Source organism: Rhagoletis pomonella, unplaced genomic scaffold, assembly GCF_013731165.1.
Source record: "Rhagoletis pomonella isolate Grant_MI unplaced genomic scaffold, Rhpom_1.0 Rhpom_scaffold_01662, whole genome shotgun sequence".
Classification (NCBI taxonomy): domain Eukaryota; kingdom Metazoa; phylum Arthropoda; class Insecta; order Diptera; family Tephritidae; genus Rhagoletis; species Rhagoletis pomonella.
This window is the reverse complement of record NW_023460216.1, coordinates 14,757-34,844: the sequence shown is the minus strand read 5'-3', so window position 1 is coordinate 34,844 and position 20,088 is coordinate 14,757.

Below are 20,088 nucleotides of genomic sequence, written 5' to 3'. Positions count from 1 at the left end.
CAATATGCATATTATTAAATCTGCACGCAGGTTGTTCTCGCTGAAGATTGATTGTGTCACAAGATTGGACCACTCTATAATGGGTATAAATGTGCAGTACTGCGACAATGGTGTTATTATCACACAAACACTAGCTATGAAGGAAGTCCATGTTAAACATAGTAGTTTGAACTTAACTCATATACTAATTAAGATTCTCGAATCGTATGGTGTAAGCCTGGTCCAAATTTGCTCTATAACCATAGACAACGCTGCGAATATGGTCAGTCTAGGGAATTTGGTCAACAAAGAGTTACAAAATATTGATAAAATGAATAGCGACAAAAACGAACATAACATAATAGATATGGAGTGTGAAGATGACGAAAGTGATGGAGAAAATGAGGATGTAGCACACCCACCGTGCGATGATGTCGCTGCTTTAGACGCTAGCTATTATGAAATTTATTCAAATTTGGAAATCGATTTTGCAGCAAGCGATAATATTACCGTAATAAGATGTGCTTCACATACCTTGAATTTAGCTGTATGTGATTTTCTAAAAGAAATCAAAGACATACGGAGCAAAGTAAAAACGGTCGTTAAAAAACTAAGAACTCCGACATTATTGCATCTGCTACGTGCACCTGCGTAAACCTGTTATCGAATGCGTAACGCGTTGCGGCTCCACATACAACATGTTTTTAAGTTTATTGCAGCTTAAAAGTGTTTGTGAGAAAAGCTCAGCTGATATTGCAGATTTGCATATAAGCGAACCAGAGTGGTTGACTATCAAAAGTGTTTGTTCAGTTTTGGAGCCCGTTTATTCAATTTCCATAAAACTTCAAAAAAAAGATCTTGCTTTAAGTGATGTCTATTTTGCATGGTATTCATGCAAGTGTAAGATCGAAAAAATCTGGGGAAAGTATGCCGCTTCTTTTTCTAAATCACTAAAAAAACATGGACAAATTTTGCTGCGGAACCCGTATGTTTTGGCTGCTGTTTACCTGGACCCACGGTATCAAATACTACTTACTGATTCTGAAAAAAGTTCTGCGATTGAACACATTATACATGTTTTTAGTCTAAAATTGAAATTGAATGGTATGCAGGCTAATGAAGACTCGTCAATCTCTTCAAAAATCAGTACCGATGAGGAAATTGATGAAATTTTAAAAGAAATAGGGAAGAACGGGACGAAGTCCAAAAATAGATCATTAATAGATAAAATCAAATCGTTTGATAATACAAAGCGGCTTTCAAATAATGTTGATGCTTTGAACTTTTGGAATAACTACCTAGACAAAGAATTATCTGAATTGGCTCAAATTATATTTGGTGTTCCTGCAACCCAGGTTTCGGTAGAGAGGGCGTTTTCCACCCTAAAATTTATTCTTTCGGACCTACGAGGAAATATTGACGAGGATTTGTTAGAAGATATTCTTCTCATAAATCTCAACTGATTATTGTAAATCCGATATTTTATCAAAGAATTTCTACTACTATATATATATGTTTTTATACATATATTTTTTGGACTATTACTGAATAAAAATTAAACACATATATGTACATAGTTTTTTTTGATTTCCGAACCGTTGAACCGAACCGAAACCCCGGATCAAAGACCAAAAAAACCGCTTTGACGAACCAATCCAAAAGCGTAAAAACGGTTCGAACCGCTGAACCGAACCGACCAAATTTTTTATCCGGTTCACGTCCCTGGTTTGTATAACGGGAGCGATGCGAACATGTCCGACGACGGCGCTGGAAGTAGTCCTTGAACTCGAGCCTCTTCATATAACCATAGAGCAGGCAGCCAAAAGAACTCTGCTTAACTCTAGGAGCATGAAGAAGCTGGGGTCCTCGCTCCTACTAGCCCTGTAACTTAAAGATGACATTGGAAAGACAATAGTCTTTGAGAAGAGATTCAAAATAGAGCTTTGCAGTAAAGCGACCTGGAGTGTCTCCGCTGTCGAGACATTACTTAAGGGCAGCACTCTGCACTAGTACACGGATGGCTCGAAGACTCCAGAAGCAATAGGTGCTGGAATTGTTGGACCCAAAACCAGGATTTCTGTTCCTTTGGGGAAATATCCGAGCATCTTTCAAGCAGAAGTTTGCCCAATCTACCTATGTGCGGATACAATCATGGGTAGAGGGTATAGAAACGAGAGAATCCTAATCCTTAGCGACAGTCAGGCAGCACTCAAGGCCCTCATATCCTATGAGGTCAAATCGTTGCTGGTCCTGGATTGCATTGAGAAGCTTAACTCCCTAGGTAGACACAATAACATCAAGTTAGCGTGGGTACCTGGTCACAAGGGAGTAGAGGGTAACGATGCGGCTGACTGTCTCGCAAGAGGGGCGGCAGCCACTATTCCAGTCGACCCCGAGCCCTTCCAGTGGAACACTCTAAAAGAGGAGCTCAGGATAGAGAGGATCACTATGAGGGATTTAAACTGGCATAGTTCGTCAGAAATGCGTCAGGCAAAGAGTTTACTGGGAGGTTATAACAAAAGGAGATTCAAAAGGTTAATTAACCCCCAAAAGGGCAGCTTATAATAATAACAGGTATCCTCACAGGAAACTGCAGGCTGAGGGGGCATCTACACAAGCTGGGGATATGGTCGAGTGACCTTTGTCGGGTTTGCGACCTCTACACATCCTCCCCGAATGTGATGCAGTCTGCAGAAACGTGAGAGAAGTTTAGGCTCAATGTGGCCACAGCTTAGGCACATTCGCTCCCTATCCCCTAAGGTACTGTTAAATTTTGTCAGGGAATTAGGTTTGGAGGAGGTATTGTGAAGAGTGGAGGGCACAATAGATCACTAGGTCGCGGTACAAACCTCATTTTTATTATCTATCTATCTATCTAACATCAATGACGTCAGAGGTAGTATTTTTAAACATTACCCTTTGTGATCTATCATATAGGTATGAAGAAATCCAACGTAGAAAATTAGGTGCAAGACCAAGAAGATCAAGTTTATAAATGAGCAACGAGTGGCACACTTTGTTAAATGCTATACTGAAGTCAGTATATATGACATCAACAGTTTTGCTTTCACTAAATGCTTTCGAGATATAGGATGTTAATTCAAGTAAATTTGTAGAAGTTGATTTGACCTTGCAAAATCCATGTTGGTAATATGAAATGCTAGAAGAGATAGAATGATTTGTTATAGTTGCTTCGAATAATTTAGGAATTGCAGAAAGCTTAGCTATTCCCCGGTAGTTCTCCACTGAAGATCTGCTACCGCTTGTATGTAACGGGGTTATGAACGATTCCTTCCATATAGTTGGAAAACGCCCTCTTTAAGAGACAAATTAAATAACGCTGTTAACGGCTCATAGAGATAATCAGCACAATTTATAAGAAAATAAGTGGGGATCAGGTCAGGGCCATAACTGAAGGACTGCTTTAAGGATTTCAGATAAACTACTACATTATCGGGAGATATTATTGGGATATTTATTGAGTTCATTGGACATCGATTAAAGGGATAGTCAAAAATAGATAGAGTTAATGGAATAATTGGATTTAAAAAACTGAGCGAAAATGTTAGAAATGGTTTGATTGTCACTAGAGACGATATTTTGATACTTGATGGCGGAAGGAAACCCGCGCACATTTCGCTTGGAGTTTACGAAGTCATGAAATGATTTTATACGCCGATATACGAGATACGTGATATTATACGCCGTTTGACTTTACACAAGTAAACTTTATAACACTTTTTGTTTAATTCAAAAAATATATGACGCAAAAGTAAGTATTTACATAGTATGAGTGTAAACCGGTTTTTGCGTGTAATCTAAAATAACGTGACTTTCTTTTTTTTTTAATTTCTCAGTTCTTTAGTGAACCATAACTGTGTTTGTTCTACAGGAACATACATGCGTTTATACACATACTTTTCAAATAATTCATGCAAAGTAAAGTTAAAAATTGCAAAGCTTTGTTCAATATTTTCATTATATGCAGGCCACGACAATTTAGACAGTTCTTTGTTAAGATTTTTAAAGTTGGCTTTCGAAAAATCAAAACCATCACTTATAACTTCGTAAGATATCTCCATAGCAGGGTGGTAGACATCTTCGGGCAAACCTGGTGGATCACACTTATTTACAACGGACTTAGATGCATCATCAACATCAACAAGATCTAATACTTTACCAAACTTATTGTGTAGTACATTAACCTGAGTTAGGCCGAGTTCAGCCATCTCCTCTAAAAATACGTTGTTGTACCACTAGACGCGAAAGGTACGATATCATTGTCAATGATGTTCCATGATATGCTTGGTAAATTAAAATCACCCAACACAACCATTGGATCAGAGGGTTAGTCAATAAATTAACTGATTTTAGTAAAGAGATGAGTCGTGAATACGCCAATGAGTCAGATCGGGGAGGGATATAGCATAGAGCCAAGTAAATAGACCCTTTTCCAAACTGTACAAGTATGCATTTGAATTCTACTGTATCAATGTGTGGAAGACTAACTTCTTCAGATGGTATTGAAGAGCTACAGCGAAGAGTACGCCACCGGCGATTCTGCCTCCCTATCTTGTCTATAGATATGATAATTATTTGGAAGAATATCTGAATTGAAATTTTGGTAATATATACTTAAAGCAGATTTAATAATTAGTTTGTTGATTCAGTGTTATAACGGGGAATATTAGCTAAGTTATTTCCTTTTTTGGGCCTATGTTCGAATTCACGAACGAAAGCTCCGGGGGCCAAAAAGAACTACTTAACAGCGCATTAAAATTATCTAAATTTACGTTAATTTTAAATGAAGCAATATTTCTTTCGTATTTAAAATTAAATTTTCTGATGCTTAAGTCGGCAGTTCTAATTTTTGATGTGATATAAAACTTTATATCGTCTTCGGTAGTGTATCTCGAAAATCTAGAGACAAAGACTGACTTCTTTGGCGGAGCCACAACTAGTTTCCTTGTATCAGACTGGAGTACCGGCGGAAGGGGTGGAGTTACTGCGTTACTAGTAGAGGATAGGGAAGCCGGTGGAGGCTTTGAAGACGATGCCACCACTTCAATGGGGGAAGGGAAGATACTTCAGGCTCATTATTATTCGAAGAGATTTCGTTACACGCTCTTTTGAGGCTGAGGATTCTGCTGCTGGAGGACATGGAGAAGATAGATTAATTAAGTCAGTCGGAAGATTATTCTGACGTTCAACGGTAATAATTTCCTTAGATGGACTATGAAGACACTTACGTTTAGGCACACGGATATCCTTAACAGAGTGCAAGGTATATAAGCATTTGAATGATTTAAACACATTTTCATAATGCTTAAATTTTTCTGTCAGTACTGACAATCCTCTTCCTATTTCTGTAAAACCATTTCTGGTTTGCCTAAATAGCTTGAAAAGATCAACTTCGGTTGACCTGCACTTTACGCAAGACCAGCGAAGGCCCTTGTCGTCATTAATAGCATCCAGAATTCTTCCTGTCAAACCAGCACATTTCAGATGGTAAATACCATCACAAAGCCAGCGCGATAAGTAGCGTTCAGAATCGCTTTTAATTTGGCAAGTATCAACATCGCACTACATATTCAAAGATTTATGTAATTATTATATTATATCATTATATTTTTACCAACAATTTAATAAACATTTACTCTTAAAAATTATTTTTAAATAAATAAAACATATGCTCTTGAAGAGTTTTTAAAAACAATGAAAATTACGGTTGAATTGTCAAAATCGGTTGAATCGTCTGTAATTGAATTTTTAAGTAAAAAGGGAAAAAATACTTGTCGATATAGGGAGGTTCCATGGGAAAGTGAACCTCAGTGCAAAAATTATTTTTCTTTATTAAACTAACAAACGTGTGCATAAGACATTTGTAAAAATCTTTAATCAACCAAAAAATAACAAATTAAAGCTTTAAATGCATTTTTATTACCTTTTTTACGTTTTTAAATCAAGTTCTAAGTAATTTTTTTTGATTGAGTTTAAAGTAGGTAGTGTTGAATGCACTGTCAAATAATTTGCGATTCATAATTCAAGTGTTTGGTAAGAAAAATATATATTCATCTGATTTTAATAAAATTGTGTTATATATTAAATTGTGTGACTGCTTTATCTATATTACGGGTTATTATTAAGTAGTATTGGCATTGTCCCACCCGTGACAAAAAAGCTAAAAGTTGTTATATTTAAGTACAGAAGTTGAGGTTGTGTTCCGTCTTTGTTACATAATGCTAGAAATTCATTGCAAATATTTACCACAATTGCATTGTCGTAAGATAAGAATAATTCCACAGAGAAGCGTGTCCCACCCTTGACAGCTATGTATGGGACAGTTGTCAGGAGTAGGTGTACAGGGCTATAAGCTTCATTTGTTTGTTGAGATGGACGCAGGGGAGGAGGGGGATGCGCGGACTGGTCCATTATCTATATACCCTTGTGGTCAGCTGATTAAGTTAAGTTACTTTTTGACCAGTTTTGCTTTTTATTTTGTTTATCTAATGTTTAAAGTTTTTTTTTATAAAAGTCTAGCATATTACCTAACCAGAACCACATAAATCTACATTTCAAACTTCTTAGAAAAATTATAAAAATTAAAGAAACTTTAACAATTACACCCAAAAATTTAAAACTTTTTGTTCAGAATTTTTAGGTATGCAGTTTTGTAGTCCATTAAATTTAAATAGGTAAAAGTGAAAATTTCAAGCCGGTAGGAAATCGTGTTCATTTTTAATAATTTTTTGGCTGACGGTGCTAAGCATTTTCTTCTATATAAAAGGCACCATCCTGAGATAAAACGTGAGTGAATTTAACCCCTACTTGGCTTCTTATAGTTTTTAATAACTGATCTTTATATATGGCCCACACTAAAAGCTCCTTTTCATATAAAAATTCGTACGTGTCCTACCCGTGACAGAGGAATTTGGAGTTTTTTGTATAACAAAGCCATCATATTTTTGTAGTTCTTGTTTTGTTTGTGTTCCTGGTTCTTTGTTTTATTATAAGACATCAAGTTCACACAGAAAAGTGAAATAAATTCGCAGAGTTTCTGTAAAATATATCTGCTCCAAAAAGCAGGTTCTTATTTTTGTCCCACCCGTGACAGAAGAAATAAATCAGATTTTTCCATATAAAAGTAAGCTGCAATTTTTTTCGTATTTTGTAGTAACTCATATAATTAATTAATTAATCCCAACGGCTTTTTACCCTCCATTCCCACCCAACCGACACGAGGGGCGCAGTCCGCATGACGTACGGAACTTTTTTTTGTTTTTTTTTTTTAATTTTTTGGTGCCGAGTAGTGGAAACAGGAGTTTGTTATGAGTCGAGATCTAAAACTATTCAGCTACAGAATCAAATTCATCAGCTGATTGGATATGCTAAAGATAGTATTTCAATTATTGAGAGTGGAAATAATAGTTTTCTTTATAGTAAAAATCGAGTCCGATATGTCAAACGTGCTGGAATGAGAGTTAAAATCTTGACATAAACTACGGAATGATTCGTTTAGTTCAAAATTAGTTTTGCATGGCTTTAAAAATAGAGGTCGAAACTGTCTTGACACTTTAGAGGGAACATTAAAACTTACCTCAGCCAGGAGGGCCGGGCTATTAATCAAGCCTGTCGTTAATTTTACGATAAGTATTATACCTACCATTTCTCTACGACTTGTGAGTGTAGGCAAATTTATGAGCTTTAGACGACTTGTGTAAGGGGGGAGATTGTAATCTGAATCCCAGTTAAAATTACGCAATGCGAAAAGCAAGAATTGTTTTTGAATTGATTCAATCCTTTCTGAATGCACTTGGTAGCGGGGATTCCAAACAATAGATCCGTATTCTAGTATAGGTCTAACTAAAGTGGTAACAAGAGCTTTTTAATCTCTTTTGACCATCGCCTTACAAATGCATAAACGCCTTTAGATTTATTGACTGTAACATTAATATGATGGTTGAAATTGAGTTTGGAATCCATTATGAAACCAAGATCGATAAAATTGGATACCTACTCCATATTATAATTGGATATTGAATAAACAGTTGGTTGAACAGCCCTCCGAGAGAAACACATAACTTTACATTTTTAAAGGTTTAGTGGCATTTAGTTTGCATTACACCCCTAACCACGTTGCTCAGATCCGCTTGTAACATAGACCTTTCTTCGATACAGGACAATGTTTTAAAAAGTTTCACATCATCGGCATACATTAAAATTTTTGAATGTTTTATTATGGAAGAAATATCATTAATGAATTTCAGGAACAGAATCGGACCAAGGTGGCTTCCCTGAGGAACTCCTGAAGAAACTAATGATGTTGGAAGAACAATTTTTAATAATAACTCTTTGTGTTCTATCAGAGAGGTAGGAAGAGATCCATTGAAGAAGACTGCGGGCTGAAAGCCGATTAGGTCGAGTTTACGGATGAGTAACGAGTGTCAAAAGCTTTACTGAAATCCAATAAATTAGTGATAGTAGATTTTCCTTTAGAAAACCCGTGTTGAGATTGTGAAATTGAAGAAGATATAGAATATGTCAGCTGATTAACAATAATTGCTTCGAATAATTTGGGGATAGCGGAGAGATTCGCTATGCCTCGATAGTTTTCTATAGAGGACCTGTTGTGTAGCTGGCTGTTCGGGCAGAGGAAAGTGGCAGGTTGGCATGCTTGTTGGCCCAGGCTAGCTCGACGGCCAAATGGGGGGGTTGTTTGCCACTTCTCTACCTTCAGCTACAACAAACAAAAATTTTCTGTCATGCCAATATATAAAAAAAAGGAGAAAATGGAAGCCTGTCCCGGTCAGTTGGAGCCATCCCACCCCTTCTAAGTGCCGACGGCTTTTAGCCTTGAGTTCCGCCGGAGCTCCTAGTTCATCATGCGAAACCCCCTTTTCCTGACCTAGTCCGTCCGCCAAACGTTTGTCACCTGTTAAATCGTCATGTCACCTGTACTATACCCACGTCCCCTCCGTGTTGCGCCTAAGCAGCACCCACACCAACCTGAAAATTCCTAGCATTCCATATTAAATAATAATACTATGTTCAACCGAATTTCATTAGAATACACATTCTTTTATTAAATTGAATCAAAACAAAACCTAACACATAAAACTCCTCTTATACTATTTCTTTACTTCTACTACTAACTGAATCTGAATTTTATGATTATTATTATTATAGATATATGTATATATATATATATTTTTTTTTTCCTCTTTTTTTCTTTGCCTAATTATCTAATTCTATTAACAATATCTTAATTATTCCCTAACTCACAAATATCTATCTTTCTTTTGTATTTTTTTTTTTTTTTTTGTAATCGTTTTTGTATCTAATTATTAAAATCTCAAAAAATATGCGTATACATATGCACATATATGCTTAACAAGTGCAAACATGTATGTATGTACATGTATTTATGTGCCTTTGTTACCTCACATAAATATATGTATGTATGTATATATGTATATGCACGTTTTATGTTATTATTATTTTTATTTTTTTTTACCGTCGGTGACCCTTCCTAATGCTACTGAGTATGTATGTACATATATATGCAGATGTTAAAAACAATAGTGACTTCTCACTTACCAGTATGTGTGTATGTTGTATGTCCACCGATGCTAGCGCCAGCATGCAGACTACCTGGGAAGTGTTGGGGGAGAAAAACAAAGCATATGTACATATAACTACTGGAAAGGAGAGCAACCAAACAAACAGAAACAGGTGGTATAGTGGATCACGCTTAGTGGGTACGTATGCCACCTGTTTTGCTTTCCTTTCCGGTTCGGCCCTTCCCTACGTCGCGAAAAGAAATCGATCGTCGTTAAAAGGTACGTATTTACACCGGCGCGAGTGACAAAAAAAATTACATAAAGGTGAATATTCAAACAAAAAAAAAATACAAAAGAAATTCACAGACGTGTAGAGACTGAATATTAACACTTTTGCAATATAGGCATTAATCAATGTTACTAACTTTAACCAAAGTTGATAAAATGCGAATGTGGAACATAAAAGTACTTAAGTGTAAAGCGAATGTAGTGCAATCAATAAAGCGTGATGAAATTAAAGTTAACTCAAAATCGAAAATAAATGCAGAGTAAACAATGTGGTGAAAATAAAAGTATGTTTAAAAACTAATTTAATAATAAATGCGGTGTAAAACAAAAAAATGTAGCAAATTACGAATTAAACTAACAAAAGGCTCAAAAATTAAAAATAAATGCATATGAAGTAACATGTAATGAAATAAAAAAAAAACAATAAACTTAAAATTCAAAACAAGTGCCGCGTTAACAACTTTAAACTAAAGTGAATCCAAAAAAAGAAAAAGAGCTTAGCTTAAACCAGGTGGGTGCTGGAAATCCAGGTGATTGTTATGCTGGCGTTCGGGATGCGGCGCGTATGCTGCTGCTCATAGATGGGTGAGTTTGAGTGCTGTGATATGCGGTGCTTCGATGTTGTATGTTTGGCGATCTTGCTTAAGCCGGTGCTGTGCATATGTAGCCGTACGTATTTATGTATGCGGTGGTTTTTGTAAACTCACGAGCCGTTGGTAGTGGACGTGAACGTCTATTTCGCCTCCGGGGCGCTTAGCACACACGGAAGTATAGTTGGCGCGGCCCGGATATAAATTTTGTGGACTTGACCAAATTGGGTTTAAAATAAAATGTCTTAAACAAAACGTTTTTTTATTTTGCGTTAAGCACTTTGCTTTTACTTTTCAAAATTACTTTGTCGACCGATTTGGCGGGTATAACAATTCGCGCTCGAGCACTTTTGCTTTCAACACAGACTTTCTTCAAAAGAATCACGATTAAGGCTTCAGCTCGCTATTTAAGCCTTTTCGACGTTTATTTTGGTTACGGTGATTCTGCGGTTCTCCTTTTGTTTACAAGCAGACACATATACACAAGCTCAGGCCAGCCAATAGCAAGATCGCAGATCACGACATCGAACTAGTTGTATCGCACCCGCTATTTTGACTTTGGACTTTACGTCTTTATGGTAGCCAGTGGAAAGTTTTTATTTTGTTTACTTATACTGCTTCTACTGTTATCACCAGGGTGAATTTCCGTATGGGGTGGTTCGAAAAGGGCTGCTTCTCTGATTTAGAATATGCATGCATAGATATACACATGTTCATGCATATATCCACATATATGTATGTATATATATATATATGCATGTATATTCATATTAAATCGGCTGTCGTTACAGGCTCGCATCCGTCGATGTTGCTCGCAATATGGAGCGTGTGCGTAGAAAGATTCATAACGCAGCCGTGTGCACCCCATGTTAAACGATGGCCCAATGTGTGGCCTCGACCCACGCTTATATGCCGGGCTTGGTTGTCTAACGAGTCACTACCTATATCTCCTTATGCTGATCCTGCCCTAGTACCCTATAATAGCCTATCACTGGGTTCACTACCTAACAATTTTCAAGTAACTTGCTGTACTTGCTAATACCCTACACCAAATCCCAACAGTCCCAACACCATTTATTGGTCGTCAGCCTGGCCTAGGTAAGTATATACCTATTTACAAAAAAAAAAAAAAATCTCCATGCAGACACTGGACTCCACTACATTTTGGTACTTTCACAAACAAACAAACAGCAACAAAACCAAATAGAACGGAACACACTTATGCAACAAATAGGTCTTTAGCGTGGTATACGCCGATCTTTCTCCCAGTAGTGTCACCTATTTCATACATTGAGTTGCCGATAGCTCCCAAAACTACGCATTTAACTTGTTTCGGCGCGAGTTTGGCGTTATAATTATCTATTTGTGAACTCTGTTTGAAATTTCGGCGATACACCACTTGTCCAATTTGAAACCTCACTTCCCTGCTCCTCGTGTTGTACACTTTTGAGCTCCTGTCATGCGCAATCTTCAATTCCTTGAGGATTTTTTCTCTGATTAGCTGCATTTTGTCGGAACCAGTAACTACTTCACACTCTGTGTCTTTTATTGATTCTAGTTTGCGGAGTAAGTCGTATGATGCGCCATGTTGCACCATCGGCAGCCCGAATACGGCATAGCGCGAACGCGGCATCACTCACGTACCTGTCCCAGTTTTTCTGGTTGCCTTGGATATAGGAACGCACTATCTGGAGTACTGCCTTGTGGCGAGTACAACGCAGTCTTTACATGTTTAACTCCGTATTTATCTAAAAACGAGGTGAACAACTCGGAAACAAATTGTCTGCCATTGTCAGAGTGTACGAACTCTGGTATGCCGAAAACATGGAAAACGTCCTTTTCTAGATATTTTACAACTTCTGCTGCTGTCGCTTCACGCATTGGTTTGAGGAACACAAATTTAGAGAAATGATCAAGACAGACGAACACATAACAATTACCATCACTAGAACGCGGATAAGGACCCATAAAATCTATATATAAACGTTGGAACGGTCTTTCGGTGACGTGTTGCCTGCCCATCAATGGCCTGTTGAACGAGTTTTGGACCTTGCAGCACTTACAGGTCTCGCAGTCTTTACAGAAATTCTGCACATCGGCCACCATACCAGGCCAGTAGTATTTCTCTCGGATCCGTGCCAACGTTTTATGGATTCCTCCATGTCCGGCCGACGGTGAGCAATGAGACGACTCTACTAACCCTCGCCGCAGCTCCGACGGTACCCAAAGCTTCCAGGTTTGGTCCTCCTGCTGTCCAGTCCCCCTGTTAAACTGTGTTCTCTTGTAGACATATCCGTCTGAAACACACACATCCGGTAGTTTGTCTAGGTTTTCAGTCACCGTCTTCTTAAGTTGTGTATATTCTTCCGTCGTGAAATAAGGTGAGTCCAAACAAACGTCCAAAACTCTGTCGTTCAGCTTGATTTCATCCATGTCGACTCTCGAAAGCGCATCTGGCACGACATTCTGTGCCCCTTTACGGTGTTGGATATCGAAGGTGAAAGCTTGCAGTTTCAGACTCCATCTGGCCAGCCGTCCCGACAAGTCTTTCTGATACATCAGCCATTTTAGGCTGGCATGGTCGGTGATTATAGTGAACGGCAGTCCTTCGATGTACGGTCTAAATCGCTTAACACTTAAGACTGCGGCATAGCATTCCAACTCCGTTATACTGTAATTTTTCTGCGCTTTGTTCAACTTCGCCGACATGAATGCAATCGGTCTTTCGTTCTCGTCATCGTCTAATTGGAACAAAACCTACACCGTCTGTTGATGCGTCGCACTGAATGAAAAATCGTCGGTTAAAGTCCGGGTGAGTCAGTACTGGTGCAGTGATCAAGTTTTGCTTCAACCGCTGAAACGCAACCTTGGCTTCGTCAGTCATAGTGAATTTTTTTATCCGGTCCTTGGTGAGACAGTCGTGTAATGGTGCGGCTATAGTTGCGTACTCGTGAATAAAACGTCGGTACCACCCTGTCATCCCTAGGAACCGCCGAAGCTGTTTCGGACTTCGAGGCTCAGGGAAGTCTCTTACTGCTGCTACTTTGTTTGCATCAGTTCGTATGCAACCATCGCCCACCACGTACCCGAGATACCTTACTTCCCGATAACAAAACTTACTTTTCTCAACATTGATTGTGAGCTTGGCTTCACGTAAACACCTAGCGACCTTTTCCAACAAACACAAATGAGACGAAAAACTTTCGGAACAAACTAACAAATCGTCTAAATACACAAACACACACTCACGTAAAGCAGCCGGTATGACTTTGTCCATTAATCTACACATACGCTGAGCCGCGTTACACAAACCAAAAGGCATAACTGTGAAATGATACAGGGGCCTACCAGGAACTGTGAAGGCTGTCTTTTCTCTAGACTTCTTCTCTAATGGAATCTGCCAAAACGCATCTTTTAAATCTATAGCCGATATAAAGCGTGTGTTCTGTAGTCGGCTGAGGATTCCTTCCACGTGCGGTAGTGGATATGCGTCCTTAATTGGCCTTTCGTTTACTTTCCTAGCATCTAAACATAATCTATTCTTAGTGCCTTTTATTACCAGAGAGACGGGGGAACTCCAACTACTGTTACTTTCTTCTATGACCCCCATACTCAACATTCTATCTAGCTCCTGATACACTAGCTTTTGGATCGGTGGTGATATAGGGTAGTGCCGCTGTTTGACCGGAAGATTTTCATTCGTCACTTCGATGACGTGCTCTTCTTGGTCTGTTTTTCCAAGCCCTAGTACGGCGAACGATGGAACTGCGCTTTTATCTTTTCCAATGCTACGCTCTCCTCATGCGTTAAATCATGCTGCACCGCGTCAAATGACAAGTCCCCCTCGGCGGGTGTGAGCTCTGCAACGACCGCGCTCTTTGCTTTCACACCCCTACTGACAACCTCCAAATCGAAAGCTCTCCAAAAGTCGATTCCTAGGTAAACCTCCTGCTGCAAATCGGGCACGATCAAAAACTCGAGATCTCTCGAGACCCCGTCCCATAACACCGGCAAAACAATCGCACCTAGCACTGGCGTTTCGCCACCATTGGCGGTTCGAATATTTTGTCCCTTAATTTTGAGAATTCCATCCTCTCTTCCTTCCAAAAATTTTAGGGAGTTTTTACCTAGACAACTCGCGCCAGCACCAGAATCCAACAGGGCTAACATCTCCTTGCCACCTATATTGGTTTGCGCAAAAAAACGATTGTCACCCTTCACAGTGACTATTGTTGCTATAATCTTATTCTTAATCCTTTTATAATTCCTCCGCTTTGCCCTCATTTTTTCAATTTTCTTAAAATTCCTACTTTTCTTATTCTTGACTAATTCTTCTGCAAAAATCCTTCTTCTTGCTTCTTCATATTCTAATTTCCTTTGATGTAAACTCTTTCCTATAACTACTTCTCTATCCTCTAACTTACTTCTAATATTACCATCACCACTGCTAACACTATTATCCCTACTTAATATTTTGACGGCTGATTTTATTTCTCCGGGCGATTCGCTTCCTGGCAAGAATTCCCGGAAATTTCCGCCAGTTTCAAGTTTCCCAGGTTCGGCTTGTAGACACAGAATGACATGTCACCCCCGCACGCGAAACAAACCATGCTGTGAAACGTAGAGTTGCAGTTGTTGGTCACCTCAGGATTCTTTGTGTAGTAGTCGACCGGCATGCCACACTTGAAACAGATCATCAGGTGAAAGGGCGACGAACAGAAGCTGTGACCTGGAGCTGCCTGCACACCGGAAGAACTGCTGCTGGGAACTGGCTGAGGTCGACTTGGTTGCATCCGGTTGATTTTCGAAGTTCCCTGACCGCCTTGTACACCCGTCTTACTGCGCTCGAAGCTATTTGCGTTGATTGCTTCTACCTCCACTCGCTCGTCATCACACACATGCTGTAACTCGTTAACGCCTCTGGACCTTGTTCGAATTTCGCGGAACAGTCTCTCAGCTCTCTTGCACTCGGATTTCAGATCCGCCAAGGTGTCCATTTTCGAGGAGAAAGTCAGGCTTGCCAGGTATGGCTTTAAATTGGCCTTGAGGATGCCCACTAGTTCCTTTTCAGGTATTTTCTGGCGCAAGCGGAACGTCAAGTTGTGGACATCACTGTAGAAGTCGTCGAATGTCTCATGTGGCATTTGCTTGCGCTCCATGATCTCCCGTATTATTTCGTAGTCCGACTCTGCAGTTTTATAATGGCTCAATAGTTCGGCTTTCAGCTCGAAGTAGCCAAAATTCTGGTCCTCAGCTTGGTCTTCGACAATTTGCCAATACCATTTAAGTGCATTGCCCGTGACCAAGCAATGGAAATCGGAAAACAGCTGTTCATACGGGACATCATGTTGCGCTCGCATCCTTTCAACTCTGAAAATAAAACTTTCTACAGTGATGTTCTTCCCGGTACCATCAAACTTGACGTGCCACTTGTCCAGGTCAACCTTCTTCCACCTGGTGGCTTCTTCTGCCCTACCCTGGCTAGCCTGCTCCCTACGAGGTTCTGCCTCTCTGCGCTGGTATCCACCATCCCCTCGCTGAGCTCCTGCCTCAGGAGTTGATGCCATAGCGGGTGGGTTAATGACTGCCTGCGCAGACGATTCCACATCTGTCACACGGTTGCTGAGCTGCGAGACATCATTGCGCATGTTGCGGACCTCGCTCATGCATTGAGCCATCATATTATTTTGTTGGGCCATCAGCGCCATCATTTGTTCCATGTTATTCAATGCAGAGCTTGGCCCACCACCATTCGCCTTCGAAGCTGCAGCACCCTGGGGCAGTTGCAGATTGTCTTGCTCCATAATTTCGCTCTGCCTTAAGTGCTGACTATCTCCTGTCAATTGCAAGGCCTCTTCGAGTTTCTCCGCGAAAGTCGAACTCCGGTCTCTTGTACTTATGTGGATATTATTGGTGACGGTTACACTTGAGTGGGGTGCGTTACCGGTCGAGCTAAAGAGTCGCGCGGTGCACCTGTTCAAAAAGTCGGTGGGAACAAAGTCAACCGGATACGGAATGCCTGTGTCAATCTGCGTGAAAATCGACCCAACAACCTCGTTCTCCAACGCCCTGGCTACGCTCCTAGTCACCCTTCTGTCACTAAAAATGCCTAACCCTGGACACTGTCTTTGCTCACGCTCTTCTTCCCCCATTCACCTGGCCTGAGCCCATAAATAAATTTCGCGTGTAGTGTAAAAAAAAAAATAAAAAAATTAAAAAAATCGCGTGGAAACCAAAGAACCGTAGAAAAACTCAAAATATCAAAATAAGGAAATATCTGAGTTTAAAACGAAAACTGCCTTTATTGGGATTTTAAAATAAAATGTGGGTATTCCTCCCCTTTTCACAAGTTACAAAAATAAAAAGTAAAAATATAAATGAGAAAAAATAAATAAATAAAAATAATAATAAAATAAACTACAATAAATAATAATATAAAAATATAAATAATAATAAAAATAATGGCAATGTAAAAATTCAAAGAAAATGTAAATAGTTTGTTCAGAGCAAAAATCTCAAAAAAAACTAGAACGCAAAAATAGTTGTAATATGAAAGTAATGAAAAATAAAATTATTTATTTATTTGTTTTTGGTTATCAAAGCAAAAAAAACGCGTATTTACTTTTTAGAAAATGTATTGACATACGTTGGTGTGTGAGTGGTGCTGCCGTAGGCAGAGGTCGTAGTGGATATTTCTCGTACGTATGTCTACTGTCCCTTGTCAATGTCAACTAGGATCACATCAAATGGTGTAGCACATGCAAACTGCAGGCACTCACCTAAAGTCTGGCTGCTACTCCATCTGATGTGATAGATCCCCACTGAAAGTTTTCGATAAGCCTCACGAACTTACGATTTCGAACCATATGCTCGGTAGCTTGAACCTATTCAATTAGTACGAAAACTACACAGTTCTTACTTTTGAATGTCACTGCTCAGATTTTAAAAATCCATCGCAGGTACTCCAATAGAAAGACTTGTGTTCCCCCCTTTACATCTTTCACCTAGCACAGTCAACCAAGCAAAAAGAACTTTAGCTGAGATGCCGAGAGAAAACCTGAACTGTCCGAAAAGAAAAGTTATAATAAAATCAGAGAAATAACAAAAGTAGAAAAATTACGTAAAAGAAACAAAAGGCTGGTCTATGTCGTTGGGCGCCATTGTTGTGTAGCTGGCTGTTCGGGCAGAGGAAAGTGGCAGGTTGGCATGCTTGTTGGCCCAGGCTAGCTCGACGGCCAAATGGGGGGGTTGTTTGCCACTTCTCTACCTTCAGCTACAACAAACAAAAATTTTCTGTCATGCCAATATATAAAAAAAAAGGAGAAAATGGAAGCCTGTCCCGGTCAGTTGGAGCCATTCCACCCCTTCTAAGTGCCGACGGCACTTAGCCTTGAGTTCCGCCGGAGCTCCTAGTTCATCATGCGAAACCCCCTTTTCCTGACCTAGTCCGTCCGTCAAACGTTTGTCACCTGTTAAATCGTCATGTCACCTGTACTATACCCACGTTCCCTCCGTGTTGCGCCTAAGCAGCACCCACACCAACCTGAAAATTCCTAGCATTCCATATTAAATAATAATACTATGTTCAACCGAATTTCATTAGAATACACATTCTTTTATTAAATTGAATCAAAACAAAACCTAACACATAAAACTCCTCTTATACTATTTCTTTACTTCTACTACTAACTGAATCTGAATTTTATGATTATTATTATTATAGATATATGTATATATATATATATTTTTTTTTTCCTCTTTTTTTCTTTGCCTAATTATCTAATTCTATTAACAATATCTTAATTATTCCCTAACTCACAAATATCTATCTTTCTTTTGTATTTTTTTTTTTTTTTTGTAATCGTTTTTGTATCTAATTATTAAAATCTCAAAAAATATGCGTATACATATGCACATATATGCTTAACAAGTGCAAACATGTATGTATGTACATGTATTTATGTGCCTTTGTTACCTCTCATAAATATATGTATGTATGTATATATGTATATGCACGTTTTATGTTATTATTATTTTTATTTTTTTTTTACCGTCGGTGACCCTTCCTAATGCTACTGAGTATGTATGTGCATATATATGCAGATGTTAAAAACAATAGTGACTTCTCACTTACCAGTATGTGTGTATGTTGTATGTCCACCGATGCTAGCGCCAGCATGCAGACTACCTGGGAAGTGTTGGGGGAGAAAAACAAAGCATATGTACATATAACTACTGGAAAGGAGAGCAACCAAACAAACAGAAACAGGTGGTATAGTGGATCACGCTTAGTGGGTACGTATGCCACCTGTTTTGCTTTCCTTTTCAGTTCGGCCCTTCCCTACGTCGCGAAAAGAAATCGATCGTCGTTAAAAGGTACGTATTTACACCGGCGCGAGTGACAAAAAAAATTACACCGGCGCGAGTGACAAAAAAAATTACATAAAGGTGAATATTCAAACAAAAAAAAAATACAAAAGAAGTTCACAGACGTGTAGAGACTGAATATTAACACTTTTGCAATATAGGCATTAATCAATGTTACTAACTTTAACCAAAGTTGATAAAATGCGAATGTGGAACATAAAAGTACTTAAGTGTAAAGCGAATGTAGTGCAATCAATAAAGCGTGATGAAATTAAAGTTAACTCAAAATCGAAAATAAATGCAGAGTAAACAATGTGGTGAAAATAAAAGTATGTTTAAAAACTAATTTAATAATAAATGCGGTGTAAAACAAAAAAATGTAGCAAATTACGAATTAAACTAACAAAAGGCTCAAAAATTAAAAATAAATGCATATGAAGTAACATGTAATGAAATAAAAAAAAAACAATAAACTTAAAATTCAAAACAAGTGCCGCGTTAACAACTTTAAACTAAAGTGAATCCAAAAAAAGAAAAAGAGCTTAGCTTAAACCAGGTGGGTGCTGGAAATCCAGGTGATTGTTATGCTGGCGTTCGGGATGCGGCGCGTATGCTGCTGCTCATAGATGGGTGAGTTTGAGTGCTGTGATATGCGGTGCTTCGATGTTGTATGTTTGGCGATCTTGCTTAAGCCGGTGCTGTGCATATGTAGCCGTACGTATTTATGTATGCGGTGGTTTTTGTAAACTCACGAGCCGTTGGTAGTGGACGTGAACGTCTATTTCGCCTCCGGGGCGCTTAGCACACACGGAAGTATAGTTGGCGCGGCCCGGATATAAATTTTGTGGACTTGACCAAATTGGGTTTAAAATAAAATGTCTTAAACAAAACGTTTTTTTATTTTGCGTTAAGCACTTTGCTTTTACTTTTCAAAATTACTTTGTCGACCGATTTGGCGGGTATAACAATTCGCGCTCGAGCACTTTTGCTTTCAACACAGACTTTCTTCAAAACAATCACGATTAAGGCTTCAGCTCGCTATTTAAGCCTTTTCGACGTTTATTTTGGTTACGGTGATTCTGCGGTTCTCCTTTTGTTTACAAGCAGACACATATACACAAGCTCAGGCCAGCCAATAGCAAGATCGCAGATCACGACATCGAACCAGTTGTATCGCACCCGCTATTTTGACTTTGGACTTTACGTCTTTATGGTAGCCAGTGGAAAGTTTTTATTTTGTTTACTTATACTGCTTCTACTGTTATCACCAGGGTGAATTTCCGTATGGGGTGGTTCGAAAAGGG